Genomic DNA, 22,679 nt, shown 5'->3' on the forward strand with positions numbered 1-22,679 from the left:
GAATCCAAAAGAACACAGCCAGTCTCAGAGGATAAAGTGGCCATCCTTGCACCTACCCCAAAATCAGTATGCAAAGAAAAATATATGATTATCTGGCTGCAGAAGTTTGCCCTTTGCTTTAAAAGACATACTTCTTTACCAAGGGATAGTGATGACATATTTGAGAATCCACACCAAATACCATCCAAGAGAGACAAGAATTCCCTGGAAACACATTGTCTGTTTCTTTTTTGAAAATGAAAAGCACTGCAAAGTAATCCAAAAAGTCAAATTCCTATAGTTCCTAACCTCATCTTTGATGCTACATGTTGCATGCTCCAAATATGTCTAGCAGGCTACAGACATTCATTGAAATATATACATCTTGCCATGATGTCTCTTTTTTTGCTACAATCTATAAAAAGAGTTCTTCACTTTTATTTCAATTGAATGAAACAATGTGACATTTGCCCTTGTTATTTTAGCTTTATTTCAGAAATTTCTAAAACACTTGTCTCTGCAAGATTTCCTTGATGTTAAGGCACAGGAAATTGCTCTAGGCTCTGCTGACTCAACATTTACACATTTTTCTTCTGATGAAATATTTGTTTGCTTTAAAACCGAATGATGTAATGCAACTAAAACAATATAGAATTATACTAATTATGGTCTAAGTCGACAGATTTAGATGGAATCCTACTTTATGTCTGCTCTTGTAGTATATATAGTCATTATCTATCAAGTATTCACATGTAGATTGGGAATTTTCACACCAACTGTCAAAACTCCAAACCAGCAACTTAAAAAAAAAAAAAAAAAAAAAAAAAAAAAAGGAAATCTCAAAAGGCTTACAGGTTTATTTCATACAGCACCACCAAGAAGGGATCATGAACACATTTATTTTGCTAGTCTTTATGACTACAAAGTTCCCACGATTGTGCACTCGGGAAGGGGAAGAGGATACATCTTTTTTTTTTTAATTACTAAGTTTTTTAATTGAATTCCAGTATATTTAACATACAGTGTTATATTAGTTTCAGGTGATTCAACAATTCTATACATTACTCAGTGCTCATCATGAACCAGGGGGTACGTCTTAATTTTAAGATTCATGGGTGGGCTAAAAATAGGTTCGTGGAAGATTTATTGTTGGTTTCACACTTTTACATTTTCTATTACAAGTTTTGTATAAATATAAAATCATGTTTGTTTCTGTCTCATAAATGGCCTTGAGAGATAGCAATGAATCACAATAGAAGTAGATTTTTTTCCACAGATATCAATGATGATAAGGCCTTAGGGAATATAGTTGTAAGTGACAAGGAGAGGAGACTCTGGGAAACCTCCCAATTTTCAGTTAACAATAAGCTTTTCTTACACACAAAAAAATCACAAGTTGCACACACACAAAAATCTTACTAAGCTCAATGAGAGGGTAGAAAAGTGGTAGATGAGCTTCCACTTAGAAGAATGAAAAATACTCTATTTGTGATTATCATGAATCATGGATCATACAGACTGCTCCTGGAAGACAGCCTAATAAGGAAGGGTATTTTTTGCTTGTGTAACAACATAAGCACTTGACTTTGGCAGTTCTGGAATCTATACCTCAGGAAAAAAAGGAGCCAAGTTAGGTGTGTTCATAGAAAGGCATTCACAATGAATAAGTGACGAATTTCTATTTAAGGATGGAAAATTTAGATAACGTTATCGAAAATGTAAATACATTTTTAAAAGGTAGCTAGAATAAAAAAGAATGCAGAAAGTCTTAAAATATTGGACTTAGATGTCACTTGATATTTGAAGGGAGCAGGATTAATAAGAGTCAATAAAAAGAAAAAAATATTTTTTCAAAGTGTATAGTACATCTGTGATATTCATGACTCCAAGAAGTAGAAAATAGTCTATGCCCTGGATGGATATGGATTATTACCTTAAGATAATTACAAGCGGGGCGCCTGGGTGGCTCAGTCGGTTGAGCGTCCGACTTCGGCTCAGGTCATGATCTCGCGGTTCGTGGGTTCGAGCCCCACGTTGGGCTCTGTGTTGACAGCTCAGAGCCTGGAGCCTGCTTCGGATTCTGTGTCTCCCTCTCTCTCTGACCCTCCCCCGTTCGTGCTCTGTCTCTCTCTGTCTCAAAAATAAATAAACGTTAAAAAAAAATTTTTTTTTAAAAAGATAATTACAAGCAACAGAGGTTAGTAAAATAGGTTTGTAAATTTTAGTTGTACTCCTGAGCCTTTTATACCTGTATTATAAAGCTCAGTTACCAGGCTCAACATAAATGCCTTAGTTTTATTCTCAAAAAAATATATGGAAAAAAAAAAAGATTTGACCTAGGATAGCTTAAATTTTTGTAGAATTCTAGTGCTTTCATCTCTAGGACAAAATTCTGACAATAATGGAAGCACTGAAAAACAATAGTTGAAGGAATACAGAGAAATGGAGCATGCTGAAGAACAGAAATTCCAGAATGCTATGGACCACTGAATCTGTATTGCTCTCTCTTCACCACTGGTCCTTAAGGCATTTATTGAACATGGAAGAATTCCAGATACTTCACAGATATACTTCCTCTTCTATCCAAATTCTAGAATGTCAAGATTTTTCAGTAGTCCTGTCCTACATTTTTTAAGTTTCTAAGAATACATAAAGTGATAGCCAGACTTCTCTTCCTAATATAAAGTGCCAACCTCCCTCTGAGGGACCAGAGTTTACATAAATCGGCTTTAACATTTTCTGTTACTTTCTGAATCCTATGAAAGGTAACAAAACGAATGCCTAGTAAGACTAAAGCTATATAGGCTCCTTAGTGATTCTTTTAGTTATTTTGACAAAAGATAATTTTTTTCTTCTTCTCATACCAGAAAATTTGACACAACTGATTTTCACTTCAACATGTGATAACAGTGGAAGAAGCTGCAGGTTATTTGTTGATCTCCTCAGCTACTTAGTTAGCACTCTTTAAAAGGATGTAATTTTGATAGCAGCAACAACCCAAGAGGACAAAAGAAAATGTTATAATGCCAGTGATCTCTGCTGCTAGGGGAACACAAAAATTTAGGATTTAAAGTGCCAAAATGCTTTAACAATGTTATGGTCACCCTATTCTTAATTTTGCTTACTTGCTCAATTTAAACTACATTATTTAGCTGATTCTACACAATAGCAAATGGAAATTTAAACAGTGCCATTTGGGACATACTAAACTATCTTTCATGAGTGATGTAATTATTCCAAATTCTAACTGTACAGCAAAGGATACACTTGCATAAATGTTGGCTTGAATATTTTGGCTTCAATTTCAACTTTTGTAATAGCTGCAGCAAAATTTTCCTATCTAAATGTTTTTAAAGGCAGAATGTCTTCGTAAATGAGCAAAGAGTTGGATATTTAGACACTCCCTGGAAGCACAACATAGACAAGTGTCCAAATGCAAGTTTTCTCATTTATATGTAGTAGAGTTTGAATATAACACACCTGCTTAGCTTTGAAAGATGTGGGTATAACTACTCATTAGGGCTCTGTGACTCTACCTGCTTGACATATAGCATCTTGGGCAATTGTGGGAGAATCTATAAAGGAAAGTTGATAAAGCAACCCCTGCTTTTCATATGGGTTGATGTGATTCAGCTGTTTCTGGTTTATAAAACCCAAGAGAGATGGGGCGCCTGGGTGGCTCAGTCCATTGAGTGTCCGACTTCGGCTCAGGTCATGATCTCACAGCCTGTGAGTTCGAGCCCCGCATCGGGCTCTGTGCTGATAGCCTGGAGCCTGGAGCCTGCTTCAGATTCTATGTCTCCCTCACTCTCTGCCCCTCCCCCGTTCATGCTCTGTCTCTATCTCAAAAATAAATAAACATTAAAAAAAATAAAGAAAAACAAACCTAAGAGAGACTGCATTAATATGAGGATAGAAGATTCAATCTTCTGCATGATGGGGGGTGAGGGAGAAGGGAAAGTGGGTGACAGGCCTCGAGGACAGCACTTGTTGGGATGAGCACTGGGTGTTGTATGGAAACCAATTTGACAAATTATATTAAAAAAAAAGATGAGGACAGAAGAATCATGGAGAACTCATATATGTACAAGGACTATGGACTGGCAAATCACAAAATTGATGTTTCAGGCAAAGTTGCATCTTGGAAGACTATATAAATGAGAGAGTAAAAGGCAAAGTCAAATGACAACTTCAAACAGAAAAAAACATGAAGAAGAGAAAAAAGTGAATAAAAAAATGCATGTAAGGGAAGGTGCTAGCAGTAAGCTTCCCAAAAAGCAGAGGTAGCAAAAACCTAAATCAGAGCAGTCAGAAGCACATGAAAAAGTGGTAAGAAAGCTAAATTAAATTATGATATAAATGAGTTCATGGAATTAGTCACTAATAGTTTTCTTTACACGGAATTGGTGACAGCCTCTGTTCTCCTTCCCACTTTGGCATAACTCCCTGAAGGAAAAAGGATAAAGGGAAAACTAATACTTCCCAATAACATACCACAAGCCTGGCAAAATGCCATACAGACAACATGCTGTGTTGTTCAACCCTCATAATGATGAAAGATGATGGGGTTTTGGGGTGACAGTGGGGTTTGGAAGCTACTGCCAAGAAAGAATTCTTGAAAACATGTTTGGTGCAAATAGGTGTTTTTATTAAAGCACAGGGACAGGACCCATGGGCAGAAACAGCTGCACTGGGGTTGTGACAGGTAACTGATTATATACTCTTAGGTTGGGAGAGGGTTAGGGACATTATAAGTCTCTAAGATATTTTGGAAGCAAGGTTTCCAAGACCTTGAAGGGCTAGCTGTTGTTCAGAAAACACCACTTATTACCATTTAGTCATGAGACCCTTCAGATGTATGAGACCCTTCAGGGAGCCATAAGCTTGGAGTATAATTGCCAGCATACATCTTGGGGGAGCTAAGATAAAGGAAGTTTCCAAAGGAATTTTTATATATTAAAGTAGACTTATCGGGTGCCTGGGTGGCTCAGTCGGTTGAGTGTCAGACTTCAGCTCAGGTCATGATCTCACAGTCTGTGAGTTCAAGCCCCGTGTCGGGCTCCGTGCTGACAGCTCAGAGCCTGGAGCCTGCTTCAGATTCTGTGTCTCCCTCTCTCTCTGCCCCCTGCCTTGCTCACACTGTCTCTGTCTCTCAAAAAGTGAATAAACATTTTTAAAAAATTTTTAATAAAATAAAGTAGACTTATAAGATCCTGAGGGGTCAGGATAATGTTAAGCCAAGATTCCCTTTTGCCCCTAGCAAAGTGTCATCATTGAGGCAGCTGAGTCAACTCTGCCTGTTTCAAGGACTTATCGCTGGACTGTAGGCAGTAAGGAAATTTAATTTTTCATTTGCCCTAGTTTCCCACACCACCATGGCAAGCACTTAAACCCCTTTCCTTTGTTCTTGGGTAGCCAGGAGTGTCCAAGAAATATCACACATATTCCACCCAGAGGGGTGGGAAGGACGGTGCTAGCTTGTACTTTGCCCTCAGTTTGCGTTATGCTCCCTCATCAAAAGGTAAGGATGCTTTGGAGTGGTCTGTCGAGGTGGAAGATACGATGTACAGAGATTATCAAGAATGTCTATTCCCCATTAGAAGTAAGAAGTAACCGATAATTTACCTGTATACTTCTAATACGATGGGTTTGAAAATCTGTTTCATTCCTGGAGTAGAATTAAGGAAGGGAGTGCAATCTGATGAATCCTACCTTTAGAAATGAAAGCTGAAAACAGAAGTCTAATATGGACTTCAAGATAGCAGGAAAGGAAATGAGTTGGTATCTCTAGAAGAGGCACAAAAACTATGACAAAATAACATTTTTTAAGCTTTCCAATGTTCCTACAGCCTTTTTTATTTGTAATTTCTCGTCTACTTTTATGAAGTGACTAGCTTTAAACCAAAAAAAAAAAAAAAAGCTTTGTCATTTTAGGTGTAAAATGTCTAAAATAGATTAATAGCTCAAGAACCTATGTCTAATTCAATGCAAGTTGGGGAAAGACATCTCCAAAAGCAACCCACAATACCACCAAAGGATATTTTAGGTTTTATTTGCTACAATGTGGGAGGAGGGGCAGAAGGAGAGGTAGGGAGGGATGCAGAGAAAGAAGAAGGAAGGGAAGGAGAGAAAGAAAAGCAGACTCCAGGACCAGAAGCAAAAAGAATGGACATGGGGTTTAAGACTTTGTCCAAGATCTGAACAGAACAATCTGTGAACTGTAACCCATGAAGCTGACATCATACCATATTTCTGTTGAGAAAATTTAGGCTCACAGAAGTTTTGTGATCTGCCCAAGGTCACACACCTAGCAAATGATGGAGATGGAATTCAAGAATAGCTGTGATTCACTCCAAAGCCCATAATCATGCTCCTTCATCACAGTGACTGGCAGCTAAGAATTTTAAGCCAAGAATGAGAAAATGGAGCCATAAGAAACAAAGAACAATTGGAATATGCAGCAAAAATAGTTACTTAACATACATTAGTTTAATCACTTTAATTGAAAAAGAAAAAGAAAATATTACCGAATTTAATAAAATATTATTGCATATTTATTAGCCTAATGAAGTACAATTTGTGTAAGAGTAAGATGTTGGTGAAATACCTTAATTTACCATGAGAAAAAATTTATATGCATGAAATAAATAATCAAATACTCTTGAGGAATAGGTTGGGAAGAACTAAATTTTGTTGTCACTGAGTGGGGTCTATATATAGCCCATTTTTATTATATTTGAGCTTTACTGGACATATTCACTGTAGTTTGGGGAATACAAAAGAACACTGGAATAGGGTTCTGAGCTTTAGCTTGTTATAAGATCTATAATAAATCACTTCAAGGAATGTCTGGCCCTGAGTTTTCTAACTTACAAAAATAAGGCACTTGGCTAGATTAGTGGTTATCATATTTTGTTTTTTTATAGAACTCCTTTTTTCCAAATAAATTCTTCAGTTGATCTCAAATAAGTAATGCTGATAAAATTGCAGCATGACAAACACCAAAAAAATAAAGATTTTTTTTCCTTGAGCTCTCAGATTTATGTTTTAGAAAAGGCCTAGCCTTAAAATATGTGGAAAAATGATACCAAAATGAAATATAGTTCAGCATTTCACATATTGTATTCCAAAACATCCTAGTTCTTGGAAGTAGTGTTTTAAAAAGAATTCTCTGGCTAATAATATCATTGAATGATGAACACTGCATCTCCCTTTTGGAGAGTTACAATATGTGTATCATGTCAAGAAATCAGTAAAATTCTGCAGCAAATAAGCTTTCTTATTCACATGCATCACAAGTGACCTCAGGTCACTTTCGGTTTTTTTCCACCTGAAGTGACTATTCCAAGGAGCGTGCTTTTTAATATGGATTACAAGTTCATGAACTCCAAGAACCCCAGTTTAAACACCTTGGCCTACTTAAGGTTCTGAAATGGTACCTACTATACATAACCATCCAATGGATATCATTTCCATGAACTTAAAGTTGAATTCTATAAGCACAGAGTTAACTGAGTACAAACCATGACATATGTAAGGTATCTTTTAAAGGAGGAGAGGAGCTGTTGATGATACAAAGGATATTCAAAGCTCTTCAAGGAAAACAAATCTTAAGATCAGAAGAGAAAAAAATCTAAAAAAAGAAGTGCTAAAGTCTCAGAAGCTGCCACACCTCCACTCTGCTCCTCTCCTAGACCTGGTCATTCGCACTGCACTGTCCTTCTCAGCTTTTATTCTAGAATCCATAATAAGAGCTTCTCTCATCCCATAGCCAGTGCTTTGGTGAAGTTCCAGCATGGCCTACCACCGAAACATGGATTGATGTTCTTTAAGCCCTTTTTGCACCCAGATTATCTTCCACCTCTAAAATCACTAAGTGAAAGGAGCCGGGTGACGTAACATAGAAAAGATTGCTATTTCCTTATTTCTACAAATGGCAAACAAATAATGGGAAAGAACATTAGTGTGTTTTAGAAACAGACAACAAAGAAAAAAAAAACACTATTTTTCTTCTAGATGAACAGAAACTACTTCTAAGCCATGGATGGATCTGTGAAAGAAAGTATGTGAAAAATGAAATATATCTCTATATATCTCTATATATCTATATCTATATGTATATATAGAGAGATATAGATATATATAGACAGAGAGAGAGAGAGAGGAAGGAAGGGAGGGAGGAGACAAGGGAAGGGAAGGGAAGGGAAGGGAAGGAAAGGGAAGGGAAGGGAAGAAATTAAAGTCAGAATCCAGTGCCAAAGAGTGAGTTTTCTCCCCAACATTTCAGCCGCTTAAATTACTAAACTGGCTCTGGTGATACCCATAACAATTAATTTAGAAAGATTTCCCCTTCTTCTTGCTAAAAGATAGGAGTGTTTTGGGGAGACTTCTGTGATTCCATCACAGTAAAAGAAGATGCACTATTGCCATCCCAAATTGAAAATGTATGTTTTTGCATAGGGATATTTTAGTATGCAGTGTTAAATTTCACAGCATTATTGACACAATACTTTTGGTATACACTGTGATTGGTGAGCTAGCCTTGGGACTGAAACTCCAGCCGTGATGATTCCTACTCTTTTGGAACATTACCTGTTCATGAAGTGGAGATTGCACTTATTTTCAGGAAAGAAAAGTACTGAGATTTCTCTAATCCAGACTAGTTTAAATATAGGAAATGTTCCAAAGGATAGCAATCAAAATAATTAATGAGTTAGATTGTTTTACTGATGTGGAAATACAAATGAAGTATAAATTACCCGAGACAAATTTGCTAAGAAAAATAATGGGGGAAATTGTGTGATGGTCTGCAGAATATGAAAGGCACAGACCTCAAGGCTAGAGAAATAACTTGGTATGATTCAAGGGTCAGTAGTATGGATAATGAGAATGTTCAGAGTAAAACAGAAGCTCCCTCCCCTATTGAAAAAGTAGCAGAGAAACAACACTAATTGGAATGTGGTCTAGGGATCCAAAGCAGGTAAAGACTTAAGAATAAACTCTAATACAATATTAATACTCATGTATAAATAAAACCAGATAAAACCACATAATTAGGGATCCAACAATAATTCCCCCAGATTATCTAGATATGTCATTTGACCCATCAGGGTCATCTTCATTCATAAATATTGGACTCAACCAATTTGTTACCAGCTTCCCACCACTGGAATAGCCATCGGAAACATCAACGTTTAGGTGGCAAGTTGATTGTGCTTTTCTCTGGGCATCTAAAAAATCAATAGATGCATGACACACAATTTAAAAATCACAATTAGTTTCTTCCCAGTGACAAATAAATAGCAACCCCACATATCCTTAACAATCTCCAACACTGCCCAATAGAAATATAATATAAACAACACACGCAATTTTCAATCTCCAAGTAGATATGTTAAACAAAAGAAATAGGTACAATTCATTTATTAATACATTTTATTTAACCCAATATGTAAAAAATATAGTTTTATCTTGTGGCGCTAACCACATTTCAATGCTAAGTAAGAACATGTGGTCAGTATACCATATCATATAGCACAAAAACTAAGAGAAAAGTAGAGGTTTAAGACAGGAAAAAATTGTGCATGGGTCAATGAAGAGATATTCCTTCTGACACATGGTAATGAACATTATCATTGTATTGAACACTCTATAGGTAACTTCCCTGCAAAGGGGAAGGACAGACAGTAGGCACTGTGTGTAGTGAAGTGAGAATATCATCAAAATAAGAATTAACTTGTTTATGTGATTTGGAGATGGGTTAATTTTAAAATGAAATTTTTTTCTTCATATCTTCCTAAGCAATCAATCAAAAATATATCAAAACATAATTTAAAAATTTTTCACAACTGGCAACTGCAATGATGTTAAGATGCTGTGACAAGAAAATAAAATGTTACTATGAATATTATAAATAAAATTGTCAAGGATAGCACTCATATTAAGCACTTGAAAACATTTATAGGACAGTTGAAGATACCTAGACTTAGAATGCCAGTTGCAGATCATCATTCAGAATTATACCAACAATTTCTTTATTTAATAAAAATGTATTTAGTATTTATTCTATTCCAGAAGTCTCTCTAGGCTCTGTGGATACCACAAAAGCAAAAACAGGTAAAATCCATGATCTTCAGAAGCAAATATTCTAGGATAGATACATAAATTCATTTCTCTACCAAAGTTTTCTTAAACTGTTTTTAAAGAACTTCCTTTTTCTATTACCAACTAATTCAACCTAGAATTTGTTCTCTTAAGGGAACATATTCATTGATTGTCAGACCCAAGAGCTGGAACCTGTTTTATTTATCATCCACTGCAGTACAGCTGAGTGCCTTACATATTACTTAATAACGGTACTGAATTGAATTAATTGAATCAAATTGAAATAAATCAAATTTAATTTAATTGGAAGGAATAAAATAGGTGTTACTGAACTGCTACAAATCCTAACTCAAAAACCAGGAATATCTTCATTAAAAATCAATACCTAAACTGGGGTGCCTGGGTGGCTCAGTCAGCTAGGTGTCTGACTTTGGCTCAGGTCATTATCTCATGGTTCATGGTTTCAAGCCCCACATCTGGCTCTGTGCTGACAGCTCAGAGCCTGGAGCCTGCTTCAGATTCTGTATCTCCCTCTTTCTCTGCCCCTCCCCTCCTTGCACTCTGTCTCTTCTCTGTCTCTCTCTCTCAAAAATAAAATAAACATTAAAAATTGTTTTTAATTAATACCAAAACCAAATGAAAACATTAATTACAAGAAAGGAAAACTACAGACCAGTATTTCTCATGAACATAGATGGAAAAATCCTCAACAGAGTATTATCAAATCCAACAATATATAAAAAGAATTATATACCATGACTAAGTGGGATTTATTCCAGGTATATAAGACTGGTTCAACAAATATTAATCAATTATTGTAATCAATCATATAAACAGACTAATGAAGAAAATTTACATGATCATATCAATTGATGTTAAAAATATATATTTGACACATCCTAACATCTAACACTAATCCATGATAAAAACTCTCAGGAAACTAAGAATGAAGAGGAACTTCCTCAACTTGATAAAGAACGTATATAAGGGGGGGTGCCTGGGTGGCTCAGTTGGTTAAGTGTCCGACTTTGGCTCAGGCCATTATCTCATGGTCTGTGAGTTTGAGCCCCACATCGGGCTCTGTGCTGACAGCTCAGAGCCTGGAGCCTGCTTTGGATTCCATGTATCCCCCCTCTCTCTGCCCCTACCATGCTCATTCTCTGTCTCTGTCTCTCAATAATAAATAAGTGTTAAAAAAAAATTTTAGGAGCTTGGAGGAAGATGGCGGCGTAGGAGGACGCTGGGCTCACCGCGCGTCCTGCTGATCACTTAGATTCCACCTACACCTGCCTAAATAACCCAGAAAACCACCAGAGGATTACCAGAACGGAGTCGCCGGAGCCAAGCGCAGACGAGAGGCCCACGGAAGAGGGTAGGAAGGGCGGCGAGGCGGTGCGCGCTCCACGGACTGGCGGGAGGGAGCCGGGGCGGAGGGGCGGCTCGCCGGCCAAGCAGAGCCCCCGAGTCTGGCTTGCAAAAAGCGGAGGGGCCTGACGGACTGTGTTCCGACAGCAAGCGAGACTTAGCGGCTGGGAGGTCATAAGTTAACAGCTCTGCTCAGAAAGCGGGAAGGCTGGAGGACAAAGGGAAGGAGAGCTGCTGAGCCCCCGGACGACAGAGCTCAGTTTGGTGGGGAACAAAGGCGCTCGCCAGCGCCATCTTCCCCGCCCATCCCCCAGCCAAAATCCCAAAGAGAACCAGTTCCTGCCAGGGAACTTGCTCGCTCCGCGCAAACACCCAACTCTGCGCTTCTGCGGAGCCAAACCTCCGGCAGCGGATCTGACTCCCTCCTGCTGCCACAGGGCCCCTCCTGAAGTGGATCACCTAAGGAGAAGCAAGCTAAGCCTGCCCCTCCTGCCCCTGTGCACCTTGCCTACCCACCCCAGCTAAGACGCCAGATCCCCAGCATCACAAGCCTGGCAGTGTGCAAGTAGCCCAGACAGACCACCCCACCCCACAGTGAATCCCGCCCCTAGGAGAGGGGAAGAGAAGGCACGCACCAGTCTGACTGTGGCCCCAGCGGTGGGCTGGGAGCAGACATCAGGTCTGACTGCGGCTCCGCCCACCAACTCCAGTTATACACCACAGCACAGGGGAAGTGCCCTGCAGGTCCTCACCACGCCAGGGACTATCCAAAATGACCAAGCGGAAGAATTCCCCTCAGAAGAATCTCCAGGAAATAACAACAGCTAATGAGCTGATCAAAAAGGACTTAAATAATATAACAGAAAGTGAATTTAGAATAATAGTCATAAAATTAATCGCTGGGCTTGAAAACAGTATAGCGGACAGCAGAGAATCTCTTGCTACAGAGATCAAGGGACTAAGGAACAGTCACGAGGAGCTGAAAAACGCTTTAAACGAAATGCATAACAAAATGGAAACCACCACGGCTCGGATTGAAGAGGCAGAGGAGAGAATAGGTGAACTAGAAGATAAAGTTATGGAAAAAGAGGAAGCTGAGAAAAAGAGGGATAAAAAAATCCAGGAATATGAGGGGAAAATTAGAGAACTAAGTGATACACTAAAAAGAAATAATATACGCATCATTGGTATCCCAGAGGAGGAAGAGAGAGGGAAAGGTGCTGAAGGGGTACTTGAAGAAATAATAGCTGAGAACTTCCCTGAACTAGGGAAGGAAAAAGGCATTGAAATCCAAGAGGCACAGAGAACTCCCTTCAGACGTAACTTGAATCGATCTTCTGCACGACATATCATAGTGAAACTGGCAAAATACAAGGATAAAGAGAAAATTCTGAAAGCAGCAAGGGGTAAACGTGCCCTCACATATAAAGGGAGACCTATAAGACTCGTGACTGATCTCTCTTTTGAAACTTGGCAGGCCAGAAAGAATTGGCACGAGATTTTCAGTGTGCTAGACAGAAAAAATATGCAGCCGAGAATCCTTTATCCAGCAAGTCTGTCATTTAGAATCGAAGGAGAGATAAAGGTCTTCCCAAACAAACAAAAACTGAAGGAATTTGTCACCACTAAACCAGCCCTACAAGACATCCTAAGGGGGACCCTGTGAGACAAAGTACCAGAGACATCACTACAAGCATAAAACATACAGACATCACAATGACTCTAAACCCATATCTTTCTATAATAACACTGAATGTAAATGGACTAAATGCGCCAACCAAAAGACATAGGGTATCAGAATGGATAAAAAAACAAGACCCATCTATTTGCTGTCTACAAGAGACTCATTTTAGACCTGAGGACACCTTTAGATTGAGAGTGAGGGGATGGAGAACTATTTATCATGCTACTGGAAGCCAAAAGAAAGCTGGAGTAGCCATCCTTATATCAGACAAACTAGACTTTCAATTAAAGGCTGTAACAAGAGATGAAGAAGGACATTATATAATAGTGACAGGGTCTATCCATCAGGAAGAGCTAACAATTATAAATGTCTATGCGCCGAATACCGGAGCGCCCAAATATATAAAACAATTACTCATAAACACAAGCAACCTTATTGATAAGAATGTGGTAATTGCAGGGGACTTTAACACCCCACTTACAGAAATGGATAGATCATCTAGACACACGATCAATAAAGAAACAAGGGCCCTGAATGAGACATTGGATCAGATGGACTTGACAGATATATTTAGAACTCTGCATCCCAAAGCAACAGAATATACTTTCTTCTCGAGTGCACATGGAACATTCTCCAAGATAGATCATATACTGGGTCACAAAACAGCCCTTCATAAGTTTACAAGAATTGAAATCATACCATGCATACTTTCAGACCACAACGCTATGAAGCTTGAAATCAACCACAGAAAAAAGTCTGGAAAACCTCCAAAAGCATGGAGGTTAAAGAACACCCTACTCACGAATGAGTGGGTCAACCAGGCAATTAGAGAAGAAATTAAAAAATATATGGAAACAAACGAAAATGAAAATACAACAATCCAAACGCTTTGGGACACAGCAAAGGCAGTCCTGAGAGGAAAATACATTGCAATCCAGGCCTATCTCCAGAAACAAGAAAAATCCCAAATACAAAATCTAACAGCACACCTAAAGGAAATAGAAGCAGAACAGCAAAGGCAGCCTAAACCCAGCAGAAGAAGAGAAATAATAAAGATCAGAGCAGAAATAAACAATATAGAATCTAAAAAAACTGTAGAGCAGATCAATGAAACCAAGAGTTGGTTTTTTGAAAAAATAAACAAAATTGACAAACCTCTAGCCAGGCTTCTCAAAAAGAAAAGGGAGATGACCCAAATAGATAAAATCATGAATGAAAATGGAATGATTACAACCAATCCCTCAGAGATACAAACAATTATCAGGGAATACTATGAAAAATTATATGCCAACAAATTGGACAACCTGGAAGAAATGGACAAATTCCTGAACACCCACACTCTTCCAAAACTCAATCAGGAGGAAATAGAAAGCTTGAACAGACCCATAACCAGCGAAGAAATTGAATCGGTTATCAAAAATCTCCCAACAAATAAGAGTCCAGGACCAGATGGCTTCCCAGGGGAGTTCTACCAGACATTTAAAGCAGAGATAATACCTATCCTTCTCAAGCTATTCCAAGAAATAGAAAGGGAAGGAAAACTTCCAGACTCATTCTATGAAGCCAGTATTACTTTGATTCCTAAACCAGACAGAGACCCAGTAAAAAAAGAGAACTACAGGCCAATATCCCTGATGAATATGGATGCCAAAATTCTCAATAAGATACTAGCAAATCGAATTCAACGGCATATAAAAAGAATTATTCACCATGATCAAGTGGGATTCATTCCTGGGATGCAGGGCTGGTTCAACATTCGCAAATCAATCAACGTGATACATCACATTAACAAAAAAAAAGAGAAGAACCATATGATCCTGTCAATCGATGCAGAAAAGGCCTTTGACAAAATCCAGCACCCTTTCTTAATAAAAACTCTTGAGAAAGTCGGGATAGAAGGAACATACTTAAAGATCATAAAAGCCATTTATGAAAAGCCCACAGCTAACATCATCCTCAACGGGGAAAAACGGAGAGCTTTTTCCCTGAGATCAGGAACACGACAGGGATGCCCACTCTCACCGCTGTTGTTTAACATAGTGCTGGAAGTTCTAGCATCAGCAATCAGACAACAGAAGGAAATCAAAGGCGTCAAAATTGGCAAAGATGAAGTCAAGCTTTCGCTCTTTGCAGATGACATGATATTATACATGGAAAATCCGATAGACTCCACCAAAAGTCTTCTAGAACTGATACATGAATTCAGCAAAGTTGCAGGATACAAAATCAATGTACAGAAATCAGTTGCATTCTTATACACTAACAATGAAGCAACAGAAAGACAAATAAAGAAACTGATCCCATTCACAATTGCACCAAGAAGCATAAAATACCTAGGAATCAATCTAACCAAAGATGTAAAGGATCTGTATGCTGAAAACTATAGAAAGCTTATGAAGGTAATTGAAGAAGATTTAAAGAAATGGAAAGACATTCCCTGCTCATGGATTGGAAGAATAAATATTGTCAAAATGTCAATACTACCCAAAGCTATCTACACATTCAATGCAATCCCAATCAAAATTGCACCAGCATTCTTCTCGAAACTAGAACAAGCAATCCTAAAATTCATATGGAACCACAAAAGGCCCCGAATAGCCAAAGTAATTTTGAAGAAGAAGACCAAAGCAGGAGGCATCACAATCCCAGACTTTAGCCTCTACTACAAAGCTGTCATCATCAAGACAGCATGGTATTGGCACCAAAACAGACACATAGACCAATGGAATAGAATAGAAACCCCAGAACTAGACCCACAAACGTACGGCCAACTCATCTTTGACAAAGCAGGAAAGAACATCCAATGGAAAAAAGACAGTCTCTTTAACAAATGGTGCTGGGAGAACTGGACAGCAACATGCAGAAGGTTGAAACTAGACCACTTTCTCACACCATTCACAAAAATAAACTCAAAATGGATAAAGGACCTGAATGTGAGACAGGAAACCATCAAAACCTTAGAGGAGAAAGCAGGAAAAGACCTCTCTGACCTCAGCCGTAGCAATCTCTTACTCGACACATCCCCAAAGGCAAGGGAATTAAAAGCAAAAGTGAATTCCTGGGACCTTATGAAGATAAAAAGCTTCTGCACAGCAAAGGAAACAACCAACAAAACTAAAAGGCAACCAACGGAATGGGAAAAGATCTTTGCAAATGACATATCGGACAAAGGGCTAGTATCCAAAATCTATAAAGAGCTCACCAAACTCCACACCCGAAAAGCAAATAACCCAGTGAAGAAATGGGCAGAAAACATGAATAGACACTTCTCTAAGGAAGACATCCGGATGGCCAACAGGCACATGAAAAGATGTTCAGCGTCGTTCCTTATCAGGGAAATACAAATCAAAACCACACTCAGATATCACCTCACGCCAGTCAGAGTGGCCAAAATGAACAAATCAGGAGACTATAGATGCTGGAGAGGATGTGGAGAAACGGGAACCCTCTTGCACTGTTGGTGGGAATGCAAATTGGTTCAGCCGCTCTGGAAAGCAGTGTGGAGGTTCCTCAGAAAATTAAAAATAGACCTACCCTATGACCCAGCAATAGCACTGCTAGGAATTTATCCAAGGGACACAGGAGTACTGATGCATAGGGGCACTTGTACCCCAATGTTCATAGCAGCACTCTCAACAATAGCCAAATTATGGAAAGAGCCTAAATGTCCATCAACTGATGAATGGATAAAGAAATTGTGGTTTATATACACAATGGAGTACTACGTGGCAATGAGAAAAAATGAAATATGGCCTTTTGTAGCAACGTGGATGGAACTGGAGAGTGTGATGCTAAGTGAAATAAGCCATACAGAGAAAGACAGATACCATATGGTTTCACTCTTATGTGGATCCTGAGAAACTTAAGAGAAACCCATGGGGGAGGGGAACAAAAAAAAAAAAAAAAAAAAAAGAGGTTAGAGTGGGAGAGAGCCAAAGCATAAGAGACTGTTGAGAACTGAGAACAAACTAAGGGTTGATGGGGGGTGGGAGGGAGGAGAGGGTGGGTGATGGGTACTGAGGAGGGCACCTTTTGGGATGAACACTGGGTGTTGTATGGAAACCAATTTGACAATAAATTTCATATATAAATAAAAAAAAAAAAAAAAAAAAAAAAAAAATTTTAATAAAAAAAAACTTGTATAAAGAACCCACATTTAAAATCACACTCAATGGTGGGAAACTAGGGGCTTACCACTAAGACTGAAAACAAAGAAAGGATATTCCCTCTCATAACTCCTATTCAACATTACACTATAAGTGCTAACACATTAAGACAAAAAAAAATAATAAAATGCATACAGTCCTTGAAGTAAGAAATAAAATTGTCCTTGTCTAGAGATGGCATGATTGTCTATGTAGAAAATCACAAAGAATCAACAAAAAATTCCTGGAATAAATAAGTGATCATCGCAGAAGTGCAGAATAGAAGGTTAAGATACAGAAGCAACTGCTTTCCTCTATACTTATGATGAAAAAAATGAAATTTGAACTTTAAAACACAATATTATTTACATTGGCACCAAAAACAATGTAATAGTGCTCACTTCAATGGCACACATACAAAAGTTGGAATAATACAGAGATTAGCATGGCTCCTGTGCAAGGATGACACACAAATTTTCAAAGTATTGCATATAAAAAAGGAAAAAGAAAATAATGTAATATTCAGATATAAATCTAACAAAATATGTACAGCATTTATATGAGAAAAACAGAATATTATTCAAGGATACAAAGAGATGATCTATTAAGCCATAAAGGATGTGAAGGAACCTTAAATGCATATTGTAAGTGAATGAAGTTAGCCTACATGATGCTACATAGTACATGATTCCAATTACATACATTCTGGAAAAGATAAAACTAGAGTGACAGACAAATAACCAATGGTTTCCAGGGCTCAGGGGTGAAAGGAATGAATGGTAAAGCACAGAGGTCAAATTTTTTAAATTTAATTAAAAAAATAGCTGATAGGGGCGCCTGGGTGGCGCAGTCGGTTAAGCGTCCGACTTCAGCCAGGTCACGATCTCGCGGTCCGTGAGTTCGAGCCCCGCGTCAGGCTCTGGGCTGATGGCTCGGAGCCTGAAGCCTGTTTCCGATTCTGTGTCTCCCTCTCTCTCTGCCCCTCCCCCGTTCATGCTCTGTCTCTCTCTGTCCCAAAAATAAATAAACGTTGAAAAAAAAAATTAAAAAAAAAAAAATAGCTGATAAAGGTCAAAGTGACATAGGAGCCAACTAAAAGATCCCCAAAGGTCAAAGCTGGAACAATTGGGGCAATAAAATAAAGTAGTATTGGATTGCAACTCGAAGGTTAAAGTAAGTATCCATGAGTCCATACTGATATAAACAAATGATTAAATAAATTAACAAATGAGACAGAAGAGACAAATCTCAGAAGAATTCCACATAAATTATTTAGATACTCCATCCTAAAGGCGGAGAAGAACAACTCCCCATCCTTAAGTGCAGGCTGTACATGGTGACTTCCTTCCAAGTATGAAAATAGGAGGGAGAAGGCTGCCTGTGTAGCTCAGTTGGTTAAGCATCTGACTCTTGGTTTTGAATCAGGTCATAATCTCATGGTTCATGGGTTTGAGTCCCACATTGGGCTCTGCACTTAGAGTGTGGAGCCTGCTTGGGATTCTCTCTCTCTCTCTCTCTCTCTCTCTCTCTCTCTCTCTCTCTCTCTCCGCCTCTCACCTACCCATGTGCTCTCTCTCTCACACAAAATAAACATTTTTTTTAAAAAAAAAGAAAGAAAATAGGGAGAAAGTAACAGTAACGAAATCTGAAAAACATTACTTCTGCCTATTGACCAAGGTCAACATCAATGGTCACAAATCATGTAGATTGTATGCGCCCTTGATAAGATATGATAAAAATGACACACTTTACTTTTATGATCTTCCTTCCTTAAACCCGTAACTCCAGTCTAATTCATGAGAAAAACATCTGATTCCAGTAGATGTTCATCCTACAATACATTTGCTGAGTACTCCCCAAAATTTCAAGGTCATTGAAAACAAGGAAAATCTCAGAAATTATCAAAACCTAGAGGAGATTAAGGAGACAGGATCCCAGAACAGAAAGGAGGAATAAGGTGAAGGCTAAGGAAGTCTGAATAAATTATGGACTTCAGTTAATAATAATGCACCAATGTTGGTTCATTAATCTTAACAAATAGATTATGCTGATGTAAGATATTAACCATAGGGGAAACTGTGTGTGGGGTTGGGTGTGGGAGAAGGATGTATGGGAACCCTCTGTACTATCCATTAAATCTTTCTGTAAATCTAAAACTTTTCTAAAAATAATCTATTAATTAAAAATTAATATTCTGACTAACCCATTGGCACATACTTTAATATAAGTAAGATTAATTTTGAAACGTAACTGATAACCAGATCACGGACCTTGGCAATGCCCACTACAGTGTAGTGCTAAGAAGTTTCAGTCTGAAGAAACTTGTCATCCTTACTCATTTATTATAAAAATTAAAATGCTATAATTATCTATGAAACCATTTCTTATCAGAATATAAACAATAGTTACCCTTGAACAACACAAGTTTGAAATGCATTGATCCACCTATGTGGATTTTTTTCTTTGATAAATACAATACCATAAATATATTTTCTCTTACGATTTTCTTAATAACATTTTCTTTTCTCTAGCTTATTGAAAAAAATACAGTATATATGTAACATGCAAAATATGTGTTAATAGACTTTATGTTATCAATAAGGCTTCCAGTCAACAGTAGGCTATTAATAGTTAAGTTTGGGGGGCAAAGTTATATGCAGATTTTAAACTGTGTGGGGCTTGACACCTCTAACCCTCGTGTTGTTCAAGGGTCAACTATACTCAAGTTTCCTCCATAGTCTTGCAACCTAATCTAGCCACTTTCCTAACTCTTTATTCCCATTCACAGCTAATCTTAATCCACAGTTATATTCACTGTTTCTACCTCCTTATTTTCCACTTCTCATTCATAGTAATTTGGTTCTGCCCCAATTACTCCTCCAAAGTCAATAATGGTCTACCTAAACCAGTAGGCACGCACCTATTATTTTACTTCATTTCTTGGAAGTATCTGACACATTATCTATTCCTCCCTTTTTAAAACACTTTCTTCTTTTTCATTCATCACATTTCATTTTCCTGGTTTTCTTCCCGCCTTTCTTGCATCTTCTTGTGTGTGTGTGTGTGTGTGTGTGAGAGAGAGAGAGAGAGAGAGAGAGAGAGAGAGAGAGAGAGAGAGAGATTCTTATCCTGTCCTTAAATGTTATTGTCCTTAAAGTTCAGTTAAGCAAATTCTTTTCATTGTATGTTACTCTCACTGTGTGATTACCTTAACTTCTATAGGCTTTAGTAGCTACTATCTGTTGTCTAGGGCTCTCTCCTGAGCTTGGAGATACTATCCTACTTAATTGGTATTTCCACTTTGCAGCGCCACTCACATATACAAGTCAAAAAGTCCCAGAATTATCTACCATGTCCTCTTCCCCTAACTCCTTATACTCTATATTCTCTCAGTACATGGTATCACCATTGTCTACTCAAGACAACAGTCATTAGAATCAATTTAACCCTCACCTCCAATATTAAGGCATTCCTTAATTCTCAGCATACCTCCTAAAAAACCTTCGCAAATTCATCAACTTCTATCCATCCATAGAACTACCATCCTACTTCAAACCATCATTATCTCTTACCTAGATTTCTAAAATAGCCCCTTCCAGGTCCCCACATCTCCATGCCTTCTCCAATTCAAGACACTTTAATGATTCCCTTTTGTTATTATTTTGAGATCCAAATGATTTAATTTTGCCTATAGGGTCTTTCCTAATTAGGGTCCCACTTAATATCCCAGTCTACTTTCCTGCTTCTTTCCCTACATCCCTAGTTCCACCTCACACCATGCAAACTGCGTTCAGTTCCTCAAATGTCTATGCAGCTTTCTCTGAATGCAACATTGCCCTAGCCCACTCTCACTGTCACCTACTCTAACCTCAGAGTTCACTTTAAATAGTCCTTTCAAGAAGCTTTCTCTGAATCCTCAGAGATAGTTGCCTCTCCTACATATTGCCAAAGAATCTTTTTCTTCTGCTCTCAAAACCAATGACACACACACACACACACACACACACACACACACAGAGATAATTTTAAATATCCTCAATATTTATCCATATTGCTAATTAAACTCCAAGCTCTCCAAAGGTAATAAGAATATCGATATTATTTATTAACTCTTCCCCAAAATATCTAACACAATGACTGATGGTCAGACAATATTTGATACATTGACTGAGTGATGAAAATATAAATGGATGGTTGCAATGACTCAAAAAAAAAAAAAAACCTGAAAAGTAGATAATCTATTTAAACTTAGAATTTAAAAAAAAGAAAAGAAAAAGAAAAACACTTCTCTGGAATGAGTTACAGCTTGCCTGGAGCTTTTGATTCTAATACATTTTCTTAGAAATAGACTTGGTTTCTATGTGTATGAAAAATTCATAAAGAATACCCACTGTATCCCAGGTTTAAAGTAAGGATTTCCAAGAGAGTATTATTGCATTAGGTTGCAATAGTCACGTTAATCACCTAATACCATGTTTGAACTACACATGAATGGACAGGACCAAAATTCCAAGACATCAAAGGACTCAAGTTTGATAATAATAGTTTGGAAGCAGTCAGAGAAGAGTTAAGGAAGGAACTGTCAGCAACTGAAGGATAACAGTGGGTATTAACAAGTACATATCACAGGGCCATGACTGCAAATTCAATATCGGATGTATAAATAGCAATACAAGCCAGAATGAACCCCTGGCTCAAGCAGCCTTTAGACTTGACAACTGGGCAGTTTAGGAAGATTTCAAAGCTTCACAGAACAGACACAGAATAGATGACAACATTTTGAGTATTAGTAGCAGCAAAGTATATAGAATAACAAGGATGAGATAAAGATATTCTGCCATGTCTATGTACAGGAGAGGATAGAAAAACAAAAATAGGTAGTGAAAAATTTATAGAGTCAAAGATACATATAATATTTTCTCCAAATTAGCTTTTTTCATTTAAAAGCAACAATGACCAAATAGTTTCAAAATGTTTTAATTTTTCTTTTAATTATACTTAAATTACAGGGGCGCCTGGGTGGCTCAGTTGGTTAAGCATCCGACTTTGGCTCAGGTTATGATCTTGCGGTTTGTGGGTTCACGCCCTGCAATGGGCTCTGTGCTGACAGCTCAGAGCCTGAAGACTGCTTCAATTTCTGTGACTCCTCTCTCTGTCCCTCCCCCACTCACGTTCTGTCTCCGTCTCTCAAAAAATAAACATTAAAAATAATTTTTTAATCCTACATAAAAAATTAATAAATATTTTTCTTTTAAAATGTCTAATTGCCATGTCTTATGTTACAAAGAAACAGGCATCAAATGACATTAATGATAAAGTCAATGTTAACAGAATTAAAGTAACAGAGTTTCTCTTGACTTCTCTAAAGTTTGTATTACTTATTATTGACTTTTTTGTAAATG

General features: G+C 37.8%; 1 long non-coding RNA gene and 1 other non-coding gene across 2 annotated transcripts in view; one reads left to right on the forward strand and one right to left on the reverse strand.

The window, feature by feature from the left end:
* The window catches only part of LOC147577545 (uncharacterized), a 523,754-nt gene that overhangs the window by 267,276 nt on the left and 233,799 nt on the right, over positions 1-22,679 (reverse strand). The window lies entirely within an intron of this gene.
* Positions 17,671-17,774, forward strand: LOC112850549 (U6 spliceosomal RNA). The gene has a single exon (XR_003222672.1). It is a non-coding gene; the product is annotated as a U6 spliceosomal RNA (small nuclear RNA).

The sequence above is a fragment of the Puma concolor genome, chromosome C2 (assembly GCF_028749965.1).
Source record: "Puma concolor isolate L17-30 chromosome C2, mPumCon1.1.hap2, whole genome shotgun sequence".
Lineage (NCBI taxonomy): Eukaryota > Metazoa > Chordata > Mammalia > Carnivora > Felidae > Puma > Puma concolor.